General features: G+C 41.1%; 1 protein-coding gene across 16 annotated transcripts in view; it reads left to right on the forward strand.

Moving 5' to 3' along the window:
- CLASP1 (cytoplasmic linker associated protein 1) overlaps positions 1-16,881 on the forward strand; it is a 285,245-nt gene that overhangs the window by 11,785 nt on the left and 256,579 nt on the right. Inside the window, exons 2-3 of one of the 16 annotated variants that reach the window (XM_074399831.1) lie at positions 1,819-1,941; positions 2,905-3,239. The exons of the other annotated variants lie outside the window; for them this stretch is intronic. The gene's annotated coding sequence lies outside the window, so the exon portion shown is untranslated. The remainder of the gene's footprint in view (positions 1-1,818; positions 1,942-2,904; positions 3,240-16,881) is intronic. 16 annotated transcript variants of the gene reach the window in all.

The raw sequence follows: 16,881 nt of genomic DNA on the forward strand, positions 1-16,881 counted from the left end.
TTCTTGCCCTGGAGGCACCAATATTATTAAATATGTTTGTGAAAAAAAAAGCACACATACACAGACACACACATATACTTATGTATATACACACATATATACATATGTATACACACATACCTCCGTTTTTATACAGATGGTGGCTGATTATAGACTACTCTTGCATTTTGCCTTTTTTAAACTTAATGTATCTTGGAAATCATTCTATGTCAGTACATTAAAGACTTTTTCCTTTTTTTAATTGAATAGTGTGACTGAATAGTATGCTGTTGTATGGCATACCATGACTTCCTGAGTCCTCTAATGATGAACATTTAGTTTTTTTTTTTGAGACGGAGTTTCGCTCTTGTTACCCAGGCTGGAGTGCAATGGCACGATCTCGGCTCACCGCAACCTCCGCCTCCTGGGTTCAGGCAATTCTCCTGCGTCAGCCTCCTGAGTAGCTGGGATTATAGGCACGCGCCACCATGCCCAGCTAATTTTTTGTATTTTTGGTAGAGACGGGGTTTCACCATGTTGACCAGGTTGGTCTCGATCTCTTGACCTTGTGATCCACCCGCCTCGGCCTCCCAAAGTGCTGGGATTACAGGCTTGAGCCACCGCGCCCGGCGAACATTTAGTTTTATGTAATCTTTTGCATTTATAAACAATGCTGCAAATAATAATCTATAATATATTATTTTGCACATATATGAATAAATTAATTCCCAGAAATTGATGTTTTGGGTTTAAGGTTATGTGTCTTAACATTGATATTAATATATTTTGCCAGAGTGTTCACCTTGGAGATTTTACAGAAATTCAACCTGCAATACAAGATATGTTTTCGTTTGTTTTTTGAGACAAAGCACTATTGCCCAGGCTGGGTAGCTAGGACTGCAGGTGCAGGTACATACTACCATGCCTGGCTGATTTTGTATTTATTTTATTTTATTTTATTTTTTTGAGATGAGGTCTTGTTTTGTCGCCTGGGCTGGAGTGCAGTAGCGTGATCTGGGCTCACTGCAGCCTCGGCCTCCCAGGTTCAAGCAGTTCTCCCACCTCAGCCTCCTGAGTGGCTGGGATTACAGGGGCATGCCACCACACCTGGCTAATTTTTGCATTTTTACTAGTGACAGGGTTTCACCATGTTGGCCAGGCAGTCTCAAACTTTTGACCTCGGGTGATCCACCCGTCTTGGTCTCCCAAAGTGCTGGGATTACAGGCATGAGACACTGCACCTGGCCTGATTTTTGTGTGTTTTTTTGTAGAGATGTGATCTCACTATGTTGCCCAGGCTGTTCTTGAACTCATGAGCTCAAGTGATCTTCCTACCTTGGCCTCCAAAAGTGCTGGGATTACAGGTGTGAGCCACTGTGCCTGGCCTGAGATATGTATTTTAAAAATACATTTAAGTAATTTCGGGGCAGGTGTGATGGCTCACGCTTGTAATGCCAGTACAGTGGGAGGCTTAGACAGGCAGAACACGAGGTCAAGAGATCAAGACCATCCTGGCCAATGGTGAAACCCCATCTCTACTAAAAATACAAAAAATAGCGGGGCGTGGTGGCGCGCGTCTCTGTAGTCCCAACTACTTGGGAGGTTGAGGCAGGAAAATCACGTGAACCCAGGAGACGGAGGTGGCAGTGAGCTGAGATTGCGCCAGTGTACTCCAGCCTGGCGACAGAGTGAGACTCTGTCTTAAAACAGCAACAAAAAAAGTAATTTCAAAATGGCATAGAAACATGTCATTGTCGTTTTCTGAATTAAAACATGACTATAGTTCAGTGATCAAAGCTAACTGAGCACTTTTCTTCTCATTTCTGGTTTTTTTTTTAGACATAATTTTGCTCCTGTCGTCCAGGCTGGAGTACAATGGCATGTTCTTGGCTCACTGCAACCTCCGGCTCCTGGGTTCCAGTGATCCTCCTGCCTCAGCCTCTCGAGTAGCTAGGATTACAGGTGTGTACCACCATGCTTAGCTAATTTTTATATTTTTAGTAGAGATAGGGTTTCATCATGTTGGCCAGACTGGTCTTGAACTCCTGACCTCAGGTGTTCCACCCACCTTGGCCTCCCAAAGTGCTGGGATTACAGGCATGAGCCACTGTGCGTGGCTAATTTTGTATTTTTAGAAGGGGTTTTGCCATGTTGGCCAGGCTGGTCTCAAACTCCTGATCTCAGATGATCTACCCACCTTGGCCACCCAAAGTGCTGGGATTATAGGCATGAGCCACCATGCTTGGCCTCTTCTCATTTCTTGTTTGCTTTTTTATTTTGACTTGGCAAGAATTTTGTGATAGGATGAGCAGGAATAAGCTTTGTCTCCTTGTAGGCGTTATTAATACCGCCTTCTAGAGATGAGTACTAGCTACAGAAGGTTTACTGAATAATTGTTTCTCTCTCTCTCTCTCTCTCTGTGTGTGTGTGTGTGTGTGTGTGTGTGTGTGTGTGTCTTTCCGGTATAGTGATCTACAAAACTTTCTATGTTTTTCAATTCATGTAGTGTAATAATCCCAGGACTTTGGGTGGCTGAGGTGGGTCGATCACCTGAGGTCCGGAGTTCGAGACCAGCCTGGCCAACATGGTGAAACCCTGTCTCTACTAAAAATGCAAAGTTAGGTGGGCATGATAGCGTGCACCTATAATACCAGCTACTCAGGAGGCTGAGGCAGGAGCATTGCTTGAACCTGGGAGGTGAAGGTTGCATGAGCTGAAATTGTGCCACTGCACTCCAGCCTGGGTGACAGAGTGAGACTCCATCTCAAAAAAAAAAAAAAAGGAAGACACAGTAATAACATTTTGGTGTGTTCTCATCCATACATTTTCTATGTATGAAGCATATAAATAAATACTTTTAATTTTATAAACAAAAATGGTATCATTGTTGTTTTCTAGTTTGCTTTTGTTTGTTTTCTGTTTTAGGTGGAGTTTTGCTCTTGGTACCCAGGCTGGAGTACAATGGTGCGATCTTAGTTCACTGCAACCTCTGCCTCCCAGGTTCAAGAGATTCTCCTGCCTCAGTCTCATTAGTAGCTGGCATTACAGATACCTATCGCCACCTCCTGCTAATTTTTGTATTTTTAGTACAGACCGGGTTTCACCATGTTCGCCAGGCTGGTTTTGAACTCCTGACCCGCCTGGACCTCCCAAAGTGCTGGGATTACAGATGTGAGCCATCACGTCTGGCCTAGTTTGCTTTTCTAGTTGTTTTCTAGCTTGCTTTTTTTCACTGAAATGATTGTGGATTTTACAGGCAAGTAAGAACAAATCTTTTATCGTCATTCTTGGTAACTGAATGGTATGCTGTTGTTTAGATGTATGTAATTTATTTCCAATTCCCTGTTCTTTAATGTTTATGTTATTAAAAAAGGATGACCAAAACAAAGAAAAAAAAAGAATTAAGAAAAGGATGACCAGCTGCAATGAACAACTTTGTATGTATATTTTAGTATACTTTTTTTTTTTCGAGATGTAGTCTTGCTGTGTCAGGAGCTAATGCACTCAGCCCATTTTAGCATTCTTGACAAATTATTTCCTTAGATGCATTCTTAGATTTCAACTGGTTGGATGAAAGATGTTGCCAAATTGTCTTATATATTATTACGTTTTATTCTCATCAGCAGTGTATTATAGTGTTTATTTGATTACATACAATTACATTCTTTCTTTCTTTCTTTTTTTGAGATGGTGTGTTGTTTGGTCACCCAGGCTGGAGTGCAGAGGTGTGATCTTGACTCACAGTGACCTCTGCCTCCCGGGTTCAAGTGATTCTCATGCCTCAGCATCAGGAGTAGCTGGGGTTACAGGAGTGTGCCACCATGCCTGGCTAATTTTTTGTATTTCTAGTAGAGACAGGGTTACACCATATTAGCCAGGCTGGTCTCGAATTCCTAGCCTCAAGTGATCCACCCGTGTTGGGCTCCCAGAGTGCTGGGATTATAGGTGTGAGCCATCACACTCAGCTTCAGACACATTCTTAAGTGACCTTTTTCGAAAATGCAGGACTAGAGTGATGGTTAGGTCTTTTGGTATGTTAGGGAAAACCGTGTTAATGTTGAATAGGAATAAGTTCATATTGGAAAAATATTGAGGCAATTGCAATTCATTTTGGAAATTGAGCTGCTGTATGTGGTACAGCTCAGTATATACTAACATTGTTAACGCACAGATCTCTTTTTGCGCTTTTCTTTTGGAATTTTTTTTTGTAAATCCGTAAAAATAAATACAAAAATTTCATTATAGGAATAGCAGTGTCATACTATAGCTTATCTGAGAAATATAGCAAGTTTTTGTTAGGTATAAGCTTAGTAAGGTACAGACAAAGTATATGAGCTTGAAATATGATTCAATAGTGGTGGACAGGGTATGAAATTTCATAGTATTTCACAGAATGTAAAATTATATACATGTATAAAATTGTATGTTTTATGGGAATGCATGTGATGGTTCTTTCTCTTCATTTATTCTTTGTGGATCACTTGCTTAGTATGCAGTGCTGTGCCAGGTACTAGTTGTTCCTCTGTATTCAAGCTTTCCGGCTCTTACTTTGAGAACATGTATCTTTGCTTTGTAGGTATTTTCCCTAAGTTACGTGTATGTCTAAAGTACTCAGAGATACGTGTCTGTTGTTGGTGAGAAGGAGGTGATTTTGGTGAAAATAGCCCTGGATTTTGATTTAGAAAGCAAAGTTCAAATCTTGGTTCTGGCTAGGTGCAGTGGCTCACATCTGTAATCCCAGTGTTTTGGGAGACCCAAGTGGGAGGATCACTTGAGGCCAGGAGTTCAAGACGAGCATGGGCAACATAGCAAGACCTCATCTCTACAAAACAAAACAAAACAAAACAAAACACAAAACAAAACAGGAATCAAAAGAAAGTAGCATTTGTATGATCACTTAATACATTGGAAGGTACTGTTTCAAATATGAAGTAACTATGCTTATTTTATTGATGAAATGAGAGCCAAATTATAAACTATTGGTGTATTGATTCTTTATAGCTTGACTTCTTTATTTAATAACAGAGAAAGACTTGTCTTGTTTTTAAATCCTCAGCCTCCTTATACCTTCTGTCTTCACATTAAATATCCAGGAGTTAATAGAGTTTTTTTTTCACCTGAGTATAACCTAACTCCTTTGGGAAATTTGGGATGGCCATGTCAGCTGTCGTACTATATCAAATGACATATCAGATGTTCTCCTCTCTCCTTTTTTTTTTTTTTGAGATGGAGTCTCGCTCTGTCGCCAGGCTGGAGTGCAGTGGCATGATCTCGGCTCACTGCAACCTCTGCCTCAGGGGTTCAAATGATTCTCCTCCCTCAGCCTCCCAAGTAGTTGGGACTACAGGCATGCACCACCATGTACAGCTAATTTTTGTATTTTTGATAGAGACAGGGTTTCACCATGTTGACCAGGATAGTCTCAATTTCTTTTCTTCTTCTTCTTTTTTTTTTTTTTTTGAGATGGAGTCTTGCTCTGTTGCCCAGCTGGAGTGCAGTGGCACTATCTCGGCTCACTGCAACGTCCACCGCCTGGGTTCAAGGGATTCCCCTGCCTCAGCTTCCTGAGTAGCTTGGACTACAGGCATCCGCCACCATACCCGGCTATTTTTTTTTTGTATTTTTAGTAGAGACAGACACAGGGTTTCACCATGTTGGCCAGGATGGTCTCGATTTCCTGACCTTGTGATCCACCCACCTCGGCCTCCCAAAGTTCTGAGATTATAGGCATGAGCCACCATGCCTGGCCCATTCTCTTTTCTTCTTATTCACCTGAGTCTGGGGATTTTTCTGTTTCTGGAATTTCTTAGAAAATCTCTCAGCAGGCTGGGTGCAGTGGCTCACGTCTGTGATCCCTGTACTTTGGGAGGCCAAAGTGGGCAGATCACCTGAGGTCAGTAGTTCTAGACCAGCTTGGCCAACATGGTGAAACCCTGTCTATACTAAAAATACAAAAATTAGCAGGGCATGGTGGCAGACGCCTGTAATCCCAGATACTTGGGAGGCAGGAGGATCACTTGAACCTGGGAGGCGGAGGTTGAAGTGAGCCAAGATTGTTCCACTTTACTGCAGAGAGAGATTCTCTTCTCAGAAAAAAAAAAAAAAGAAAGAAAATCTCTAAAGCTAGCATATAAGCTCCTTTGTGCTTAGCTTTTTAGTGGATTTCACTGCAGGAAACCAACTCTTCGTTTGTTACTAGAAACATTTTTGTTTTTGAAGGGAGACTTGCTTTTCATTTGTACGTGCACGTGGAATACTTAGTATAGAAAGTGGGGGATAAAATCAATATTTAAGATTTAAATAATTGACAGATTTTTTTTTTTTTTAAACCTGGTCTAGATGCAGGCAAATTTTTAAATCATTAAGGGGCAGACATTTATAGAACATCCCTTCCAATATAGCAGGATGCACATCGTTCTGAAGTATACATGGAACACTTCAGGATAGACCATATGTTATGCCATAAGAAAAACCTCAATTAATTTAAAGAATAGAAATCATGGTATGTTCTCTGACCATAATGGAATGAAATTAGATATCAATAACAGAAGGAAATTTGGGAAATTCAAAGATATGTGGAAATTCAGCTACACACACTGAAATCACCAATGATTCCAAAAGAAAGCCACAGGAAAATTGGAAAATACTCCGAGATAAATGAAGACAAAATATTTTCCTATCCTGATGATGATGGTTGCACGACAATGTGAATGTACTTTATACCACTGAATTAATTATATGTTTTAAAATAGTTAAAATGGCAAATCTTATGTATGTTTTACCACAGTTGAAAACAAAAAACCCTGGGCCAGGTGCAGTGGCTCATACCTGTAATCCCAGCATTTTGGGAGGCCAAGGTGGGCGGATCGCCTGAGGTCAGGAGTTCAAGACCAGCCTGGCCAACATGGTGAAACCCTATCTCTACTAAAAATAAAAAAAATTAGCTGGGTGTGGTGGTGGGTGTCTAGCTACTTGGGAGGCTGAGACAGGAGCTAATAGCTTGGACCCAGGAGGTGGAGGTTGCAGTGAGCCCAGATCACGCCACTGCCCACTGCATTCCAGCCTGGGTGGCAGAGTGAGAATCCATCTGACAAAACAAGAAGGAAAAAATCCCCTGACATTCACTTTTCAAAAATAAATGTTTATTGAGGGCCTACTATGCTTCATGCAAAAAACAAAGCAATCTATCATAAGTTAAGAAATAGAGCAAAAGCAGTTTCCAGAGGGAAATTTACAGCTATAAATGGTTGTATTAAAAAAAGAAGAAAGAGATCAAATCCATAACCTAATCTTCCACCTTAAAGAAACTAGTAAGAGGAGAACATACTAAATCCAAAGTGAGCAGAAGGAATAAAATAATAAAAAACTAGATTGGAAATAAATGAAATAGAGGGAAAAAAATGTAGGGAAAAACAATAAAAAAATAGGTTCTTTGTAAGCATCAACAAAATTGACAAACCTTGAGCTAGATGAATAAATTAATAAAATGAGGAATGAAAGAAAGGACGTCACTGTTGACCTTACATGGAAAATAACAACGATTATAAGGAAATATGGCCAGGTATGAGGGTGCCCGCCTGTAATCCCAGCACTTTGGAAGGCCGAGGTCGGTAGATCACAAAGTCAAGAGATTGAGACCATCCTGGCCAATATGGCGAAACCCCATCTCTAGTAAAATTAAAAAAATTAGCCGGGCATGGCGGCGTGCGTCTGTGGTCCCAGCTACTCAGGAGGCTGTGACAGGAGAATTGCTTGAACCCAGGAGGCGGAAGGAGATTGTGCCATTGCACTCCTGGGCAACAAGAACGAAACTCTGTCTCAGAAAAAAAAAAAATAAAGAGAAATATTAGGATCTATTTTAGGCCAACAAGTTGGATAACATGTGAAATGTAAGCATTTTTTGCAAGACACAACTGAGATTGACTCCAAAAGAAATAGAGAATCTTTTTTTTTGTTTGTTTGTTTGAGATGGAGTCTTGCTCTGTCGCTTAGGGTGGAGTGCAGTGGCGTGATCTTGGCTCACTGCAACCTCCTCCTCCTGGGTTCAAGCCATTCTCTTGCCTTAACCTCCCGAAGAAATAGAAAATCTGAATAGACTGATAACAAAGAGCTTGAATTAACAATCAAAAAGCCCCCACAAAAAAGCTCAGGCCCAAATGACTTTGTGTTTTGTGATTCTACCAAATATTTAAAGAAAGATTGGCACAATTCTTCACACTTTCAAAATAAAGAAAAGGGATGACTTTCCAGTTTATCCTTTTGCAGAAACTGACAAGCTGATCTTAAAATTCTTGTAGAAATGCAGGGAACCCAGAATTGCCAAAACAGTCTTGAAAAAGAACAAAATTGGAGGACTTTGATAACTTACTACAAAGTTACAGTAATTGAGACAATCTGATACTGACTTAAAGATAGACATACAGATCCATGGACTAGAATGAGAATCTAGAACTAAACCCTTCCATTTATGGTCATTTGGTTTTCAACAAAGTGCAAGGGCAGTTAAGTGGATAAAGAATAGTCTTTTCAACAAATTATGGGTGGTACAAGTTGATACCCACATAACAAAAGAAGGAATTTGGACCCTTACCTCACTTATATATATAAATTCAGAATTCATCATAGACCTAAATGTAAGATCTGAAACAATAAAACTCAGGCTGAGCCTACTGGCTCACACCTGGAATCCCAGCACTTTGGGAGGCCAAGGTAGGAAGATCACTTGAGCCCGGGAATTTGAGACCAGCCTGGGCAACATAGTGAGACACCATCTCTGTTAAAAAAGGAAAAAAACACCTCTTAGAAGAAAACGTTGTTGTAAATCTTCATGCCCTTATATTAGACAATGTTTCTTTATTTTTGTTTGATACAAGGTCTCACTGCAGCCTCCACTTCGACTTCGACTTGTTGCTGGGCTCAGGGATCCTCTTACTTCAGCCTCTCAAGTGGCTGGGACCACAAGCATGTACCACCACACTCAGCTGATTTTTGAATTTTTTGTAGAGATAGGGTTTTGTTATCTCTACAAAAGGTAGGGTTTTGCTATCTCTGTCTCTGGTTTGACCAGCATTGCCCAGACTGGTCTCAAACTCGTGAGCTCAAGCAGTCTGCCAGCCTCAGCCCCCCAAACCTGTTGGGATAGGTGTGAGCGACCGTGCCTGGCGTTTTCAGTATGGCACCTAAAACATAGGCACCAAAAGAAAAAGAGATAAATTGATCTTGATCTTCATTAAAATGGAAAACTTTTTTTTTTCCAGTGACACCATCAAGACAACCCAGAATGAGAAAAAATATTTGCTTGTCATATATCTGATAAAGGACTTTTATCCAAAATATATTTTATTTTTTTTATTTATTTTTTTGAGACGGAGTTTCACTCTTGTTACCCAGGCTGGAGTGCAATGGCGCGATCTCGGCTCACCGCAACCTCCGCCTCCTGGGTTCAGGCAATTCTCCTGCCTCAGCCTCCTGAGTAGCTGGGATTACAGGCACGCGCCATCATGCCCAGCTAATTTTTTGTATTTTTAGTAGAGACGGGGTTTCACCATGTTGACCAGGATGGTCTCGATCTCTTCACTTCGTGATCCACCCGCCTCGGCCTTCCAAAGTGCTGGGATTACAGGCTTGAGCCACCGCGTCCAGCCTACCATTTTTCTAATTGTAATAATAAAAGTAATATATATTGATCATAGAAAAAATTGAGAAAACACAAGAAAACACAAAGATAATGTTAAGGGACTTGTAATTTTATCAGCTAGAAGTTACCCAATGTTAATGATTTTATTTTGTTGTGACCTGCTTTTTTTTTTTTTTTTTTTTTTGAGACGGAGTTTCGCTCTTCTTACCCAGGCTGGAGTGCAATGGCGCGATCTCGGCTCACTGCAACCTCCGCCTCCTGGGTTCAGGCAATTCTCCTGCCTCAGCCTCCTGAGTAGCCGGGATTACAGGCATGCGCCACCATGCCCAGCTAATTTTTTGTATTTTTAGTAGAGACGGGGTTTCACCATGTTGACCAGGATGGTCTCGATCACTTGACCTCATGATCCACCCGCCTCGGCCTCCCAAAGTGCTGGGATTACAGGCTTGAGCCACCGCACCCGGCCTGGTCCCCACCTTCTTAAGGCTGACAGTCCTGTTGGAAAATCAGACAGTAAATACATGGTAGAATTGTACCTTAAGTACTTGAAAGTAAAGAACAGCATGCAGTGACAAGGGAGCCCCCCTAGAATGGACTTCCAGTGAGTCTCTGAGGAGGGAGCATTTAAGCTGAAGCCTGAAAGACGAACGAGGTAGCTGGGCCAATATTTTTATTTTATTTATTTATTTATTTTTGCAGAAGGAACAACGTAAGCGAAAGCTCTGAAGTAGTAAAGAGTTTGGAACCAAAAGGAGGCCAGTGTATATGACTAGAGCTCAGAGGTATTTGGCTTGGAGACACAAATTTGGGAGACATCAGTTTATAGGCATGGAAATGGTTGCTGGTTATTTTGGAGTGAGCAGCATGAGAGGACAAGGGGCACTGGACTGAGCCCACCAACAGAGATCTGGAAGGTGGGTAGAGATAGTTGCGTAGATGCAACCAGAGAAGTAGTAAGGAGGCACGAGCATTTGTTTTCACACAAGTAGGGAATTTTTCAAGAAGGAAGGGGTGATCAACTTGGGATTGCTGCTGAGTGGTACAGTTTAAGTACAGAAAAGTCTTCCTTGGATTGCCAGCATGGCTGTCACTGGTGCTCCTGGCAAGAGCTGCTCTTGTGAAGTGAGTGGGTGAAGCCAGCTCAGAGGGTCTGTGGAGGGAGCAGGAAGTGTATCAGTGGAGCTGCCTGGCGTAGACAACGGCTTAAAGAAGCTTCACTGTTGATGGTGTCGTGGATGAAAGGCATGTGAGCTCAAGAGAGGGCCTTTGTAAGATGAGTGATTTAGAGGACATTTACAAGCTGCTGGGAATGAGCTAGCAGAGGAGAGATTGCTGATTCCTGGGAGCAGACAACTGGAAGGTTAAAGGTCTGAGGAGGCAGGAAGGAGGAGGAATTGTCATCTGTCTGGGTGCTGAAACCACTAAGGAAGCTGAGAGGAGATAGGGAGGGAGCCAGGGAGGCTGGAGTGGGAGCCTTCAGTGGAACACGGGGAGGGGTCTGTGACTGACAAATGAAAGCTGGGCCTACCCCAGTGCTGAGCTCTGCTTGGTGCTGCTGAGCTCTGCTTGGTGCTGAGCTGCCCTGTGCTTGGTGGTAGATTCAGTGTTCTTGCAATTCCCAGTTGAAGCATGACTGAGTTCCCTCAGGCAGAGTTTTATCTTCCTTCCTCTTCTACCCACAGCACTTTCTACAAACTTCTGGTTTAAGACTTGTCTCCATACTATTGTGACTGCGTTTGTTTCTTTCCTCTTTCAGGCAGTGACCTTCTTGAAGGCCTTGATGAAGTCTTTACTTTCTGTGATTTTTAGTAGTCAGCATCGTTCAATACCTGTCAGAGTAAATGATTGTTCACCGAGTGAATGTGTGGGCCTCAAAAGGAGTGGGACAGTGGGAGGGAGGCAAAGAAGGAAAGGACAGAAGGACAGGGAGACTGAGCACAGACCTGCTGGCAGGGCATGGCAGCACCTCTGTCTTTCTTCCTTTCTGATCTTACTGTAATTGTTTCAGAAATCTTCCTCATGCAAAAAAGATTGTCCTATTGATAGAAACATGCTGACTCAGTGTAAGTAAATCCTGCTAACTTCTGGCTCGAAACTATCATACCTTCCTCCAGAACTGGCTTTAAAGTATCATACCGTCTTTGAACATAATTTCCACGGAGATCTTTTTTAATGTGGTTATTGATTAACTCGTGCTGGTAATTTAATTGCTTCTTGATACTTTGGTATAGAATATTATTAAAGCTTCTTGAGTTCCTTATTTATGATTTGACTTCATGTTTCCTAATTTTCTCTTTCTTATGCCCCACATGCTGTAGCTGAAACATTTTCTTGTTTCAGTTAGTAAGTGCCCATACTTTGAACTTTGAATTAAGTTATAGTATAGTGAAAAGAACACAAACTTTGGGGCCAAGCAGATCTGGTTTTGAATTATTGCTTGACAGTTGTTAGTTTTAAAACCTTAGGCAGGTTTTATTTGTTTGTTTTTGGTTTGACTTATTTATTTTTTGAGATGGAATCTTGCTTTGTTGCCCAGGCTGGAGTGCAGTGGCGTGATCTCAGCTCACTGCAACCTCCACCTCCCGGGTTCAAGTGATTCTCCTGCCTCAGCCTCCCGAGTAGCTGGGATTACAGGTGTGTGCCATCACACCTGGCTGATTTTTGTATTTTTAGTAGAGATGGGATTTTGCCATGTTGCCAGGCTGGTTTTGAACTTCCACATGCCTAGGCCTCGCAAAGTGCTGGGATAACAGGTCCTGACCTGTTTTTGTTTTTTTAAACTAACCGTTCTGAGCTGCATTTCCATATCTTCAAAATAAGAGTAGTAATGTCTGCTTATCTCACAGGTATCTCACTGTGTCTGCCTTACCAGACTTCACCTCCTTCATTTCGCTTATGCTGTTTTTCCTTAAGTGGCATAACTTTTTTCTTTTTTTTTTGAGATGAAGTCTCATTCCCGTTTTCAGGGTAGCATGCAATGGCGCTATCTCAGCTCATTGCAACCTCTACCTCCTGGGTTCAAGCGATTTTCCTTCCTTAGCTTCCCAAGTAGCAGGGATTAAAGGCGTGTGCCACTGTGCCCAGCTAATTTTTGTATTTTTGGCAGAGATGGAGTTTCACCATATTGGTGGCCAGGCTGGTCTCTAACTCCTGACCTCAGGCAACCCATTCTCCTTGGTCTCCCAAAGTGCTAGGGTTACAGACGTGAGCCACCGTGCTCGGCCACCGTAACTATTGAATGCACATCTTAGTCACATTTTAACACAAAGCTCAAGCTGAGTCTTGTTTATATGGTTTTGACTCCGCATTCCAGGCTTTCTTGATCCATTCTCGTCTCTGAATTTTTATAGTACTTATTCACATTCCTTATTTGGCAGGTACAGTATTTTACTTGTTAAATCTACTAATTGTACATCTTATGTTTATGTTGAACTCTTAACCTTGACAAGCCTTTTATGTGTATGTATGTCTTGTTCTCTCCAAATATGTTGGAAGCTTTCTTTTTTTGTTTCTTGAGAGAAATAATGGTGTTATTTTATTGCTTTGCCCTTTTTAAAAAAATTTAATTGTACTTTAAGTTCTGGGGTACGTGTGCAGATCTTGCAGGATTGTTTCATAGCTACATACATGGGATGGTGGTTTGCTGTCTCCATCTCCTGTCACCTAAATCAGGCATTTCTCTCAGTGTTATCCTTCCCCAACCTCCCCTCCTTCTGCTGTCCCTCCCCTAGCCCCCAATACCCCAGTAGACCCCAGTGTGTGATGTTCCCCTCCCTGTGCCCATGTGTTCTTATTGTTCAACACCTGCCTATGAGTGAGAACATGCGGTGTTTGGTTTTCCGTTCTTGTGTCAGTTTGTTGAGAATGATGGTTTCCAGATTCACCCATGTCCCTAAAAAGGACACGAACTCATCGTTTTTTATGGCTGCATAGTATTCCACGGTGTATATGTGCCACATTTTCTTTGTCCAGTCTATCATTGATGGGCATTTGGGTTGGCTCCAGGTCTTTGCTGTTGTAAACAGTGCCGCAGTGAACATATGTGTGCATGTGTCTTCATAATAAAATTATTTATAATCCTTTGGGTATATACCCGGTAATGGGATTGCTGGGTCAAATGGAATTTCTGTTTCTAGGTCCTTGAGGAATTATCACACTGTCTTCCACAATGGTTGAACTAATTTACACTCCCACCAACAGTGTAAAAGTGTTTCTATTTCACCACATCCTCTCCAGCATCTGTTGTCTCCAGATTTTTTAATGATCACCATTCTAACTGGTGTGAGATGGTATCTCAATGTGGTTTTGATTTGCATTTCTCTTTTTTTTGTTTGTTTTGTTTTGTTTTGTTTTTGTTTTTTTTTAAGATGGGGTTTCACCATGATGGCCAGGCTGGTCTTGAACTCCTGACCTCAGGTGATCCACCCTCCTCAGCCTCCCAAAGTGCTAGGATTACAGGCATGAGCCACCATACCCGGCGATTTGCATTTCTCTAATGAGCAGTGATGATGAGCATTTTTTCATATGTTTGTTGGCCTCATAAATGTCTTCTTTTGAAAAGTGTCTGTTCATATTCTTCACCCACTTTTGAATGGATTTGTTTGTTTTTTTTCTTGTAAATCTGCTTTAGTTCTTTGTAGATTCTCAATATTAGCCCTTTGTCAGATGGGTAGATTGCAAAAATTTTTTCCCATTCTGTTGGTTGCCAGTTCACTCTAATGATTGTTTCTTTTGCCGTGCAGAAACTCTTAAGTTTAATTAGATCCCATTTGTCTATTTTGGCTTTTGTTGCCATTGCTTTTGGTGTTTTAGTCATGAAGTCCTTGCCTGTGCCTATGTCCTGAATGGTTTTGCCTGAGTTTTCTTCTAGAGTTTTTATGATAGGTCTTATGTTTAAATCTTTAATCCATCTGGAGTTAATTTTAGTATAAGGTGTAAGGAAGAGGTCCAGTTTCTGCTTTCTGCACATGGCTAGCCAGTTTTCCCAACACCATTTATTTAACAGGCAATCCTTTCCCCATTGCTTGTTTTTGTCAGGTTCAAAGATCAGATGGTTGTAGATATGTGGTGTTGCCTCCGAGGCCTCTGTTCTGTTCCACTGGTCTGTATCTCTGTTTCGGTACAGTAGCATGCTGTTTTGATTACTGTAGCCTTGTAGTATAGTTTGAAGTCAGGTAGTGTGATGCTTCCAGCTTTGTTCTTTTTGCTTAGGATTGTCTTGACTATGTGGGCTCTCTTTTGATTCCATATGAAGTTTAAAGTGGGTTTTTCCAGTTCTGTGAAGAAGGTCAATGGTAGCTTGATGGGGATAGCGTTGAATCTATAAATTACTTTGGGCAGTATGGCCATTTTCACAATATTAATTCTTCCTAAACATGAGCATGGAATGTTTTTCCATCTGTTTTTGTCCTCTCTTATTTTCTTGATCAGTGGTTTGTAGTTCTCCTTGAAGAGGTCCTTTACATCTTTTGCTAGTTGTATTCCTGGATATTTTATTCTCTTTGTAGCAATTGTGAACAGGAGTTTGCTCGTGATTTGGCTCTCTGTTTATCTGTTATTGTTGTATAGGAATGCTTGTGATTTCTGCACATTGATTTTGTATCCTGAGTCTTTGCTGAAGTTGCTTATCAACTTAAGGAGATTTTGGGCTGAGGCAATGGGGTCTTCTAAATACACAATCATGCCATCTGCAAATAAGAGACAATTTGACTTCCTCTTTTCCTAATTGAGTACTCATTATTTCTTTTTCTTGCTTGATTGTTCTGTCTAGAACTTCCAGTACTATGTTGAATAGAAGTGGTGAGAGGGGGCATCCTTGTCTAGTGCCAGTTTTCAAAGGGAATGCTTCCATTTTTGCTCGTTTAGTATGTTATTGGGTGTGGATTTGTCGTAAATAGGTTTTATTATTTTGAGATACGTTCTGTCAATACCTAGTTTATTGAGGGTTTTAGCATAAAGGGCTGTTGAATTTTGTTAAAGGCCTTCTCTGCATCTATTGAGATAATCATGTAGTTTTTTTCTTTGGTTCTGTTTATGTGATGGATTACATTTATAGATTTGGATATGTTGAACCAGGCTTGCATCCCTGGGATGAAGCCTACTTGATAGTGAAGGTTAAGCTGTTTCATGTGCTGTTGCATTTGGTTTGCTGGTATTTTATTCAAGGTTTTGAAATTGATGTTCATCATGGATATTGGCCTGAAGTTTTCTTTTTTAGTTGTGTCTCTGCCAAGTTTTGGTATCAGGATGATGTTGGTCTCATAAAATGAGTTAGGGAAGATTCCCTCTTTTTGTATTGTTCGGAATAGTTTCAGAAAGAATTGTACCAGCTCTTCTTTGTATGTCTGGTAGAATTCAGCTGTGAACCCATTTGGACCTGGACTTTTTTTGGTTGGTAGGCTATTAGTTGCTGCCTCAACTTCAGATGTTGTTATTGGTCTATTCAGAGTTTCAGCTTCTTCCTGGTTTAGTCTTGGGAGGGTGCAAGTGTCCAGGAATTTATCCATTTCTTCCAGATTTACTGGTTTATGTGCATAGAATTGTTTATAGTTATCTCTGATGGCAGTTTGTATTTCTGTGGAATCGGTGGTAATATCTTCTTTATTGTTTTTTATTGCATCTATTCAATTCTTCTCTCTTTTCTTTTTTTGTTAATCTTGCTAGTGGTCTGTCTATTTTGTTGATCTTTTCAAACTGGCTCCTAGATTTATTGATTTTTTTTTTGAAGGTTTTTTTTTTTTGTCTCTATCTCCTTCAGTTCTGCTCTGATCTTAGTTATTTCTTGTCTTCTGCTAGCTTTTGAGTTTTTTTGATCTTTCTCGTCTAGCTTTCAATTCTGAAGATAGGGTATCGATTTTTTTCCTCCCTTGTCATGTGGGCATTTATTGCTATAAATTTCTCTCTAGACACTGCTTTAAATGTGTCCCAGAGATTCTGGTACGTTGTGTCTTCATTCTCATTGGTGTCAAAGAACATCTTTATTTCTGCCTTCATTTCATTGTTTATCCAGTCGTCATTCAGGAGCAAGTTGTTCAGTTTCCATGTACTTGTGCAGTTTTTTCTTTTTTTAAAGACAGGGTTTCACCATGTTGGCCAGGCTGGTCTTGAACTCCTGACCTCAGGTGATCTGCCTGCCTTGACCTCCCAAAGTGCTGTGATTACAGGCGTGAGCCACCACGCCTAGCCACTTGTGCAGTTTTGAGTGAGTTTCTTAATCCTGAGTTGTAATTTGATTGCATTGTGGTCTGAGAGACTGTTATGATTTC

This window comes from Saimiri boliviensis, chromosome 5 (assembly GCF_048565385.1).
Source record: "Saimiri boliviensis isolate mSaiBol1 chromosome 5, mSaiBol1.pri, whole genome shotgun sequence".
Taxonomy (NCBI): Eukaryota; Metazoa; Chordata; class Mammalia; order Primates; family Cebidae; genus Saimiri; species Saimiri boliviensis.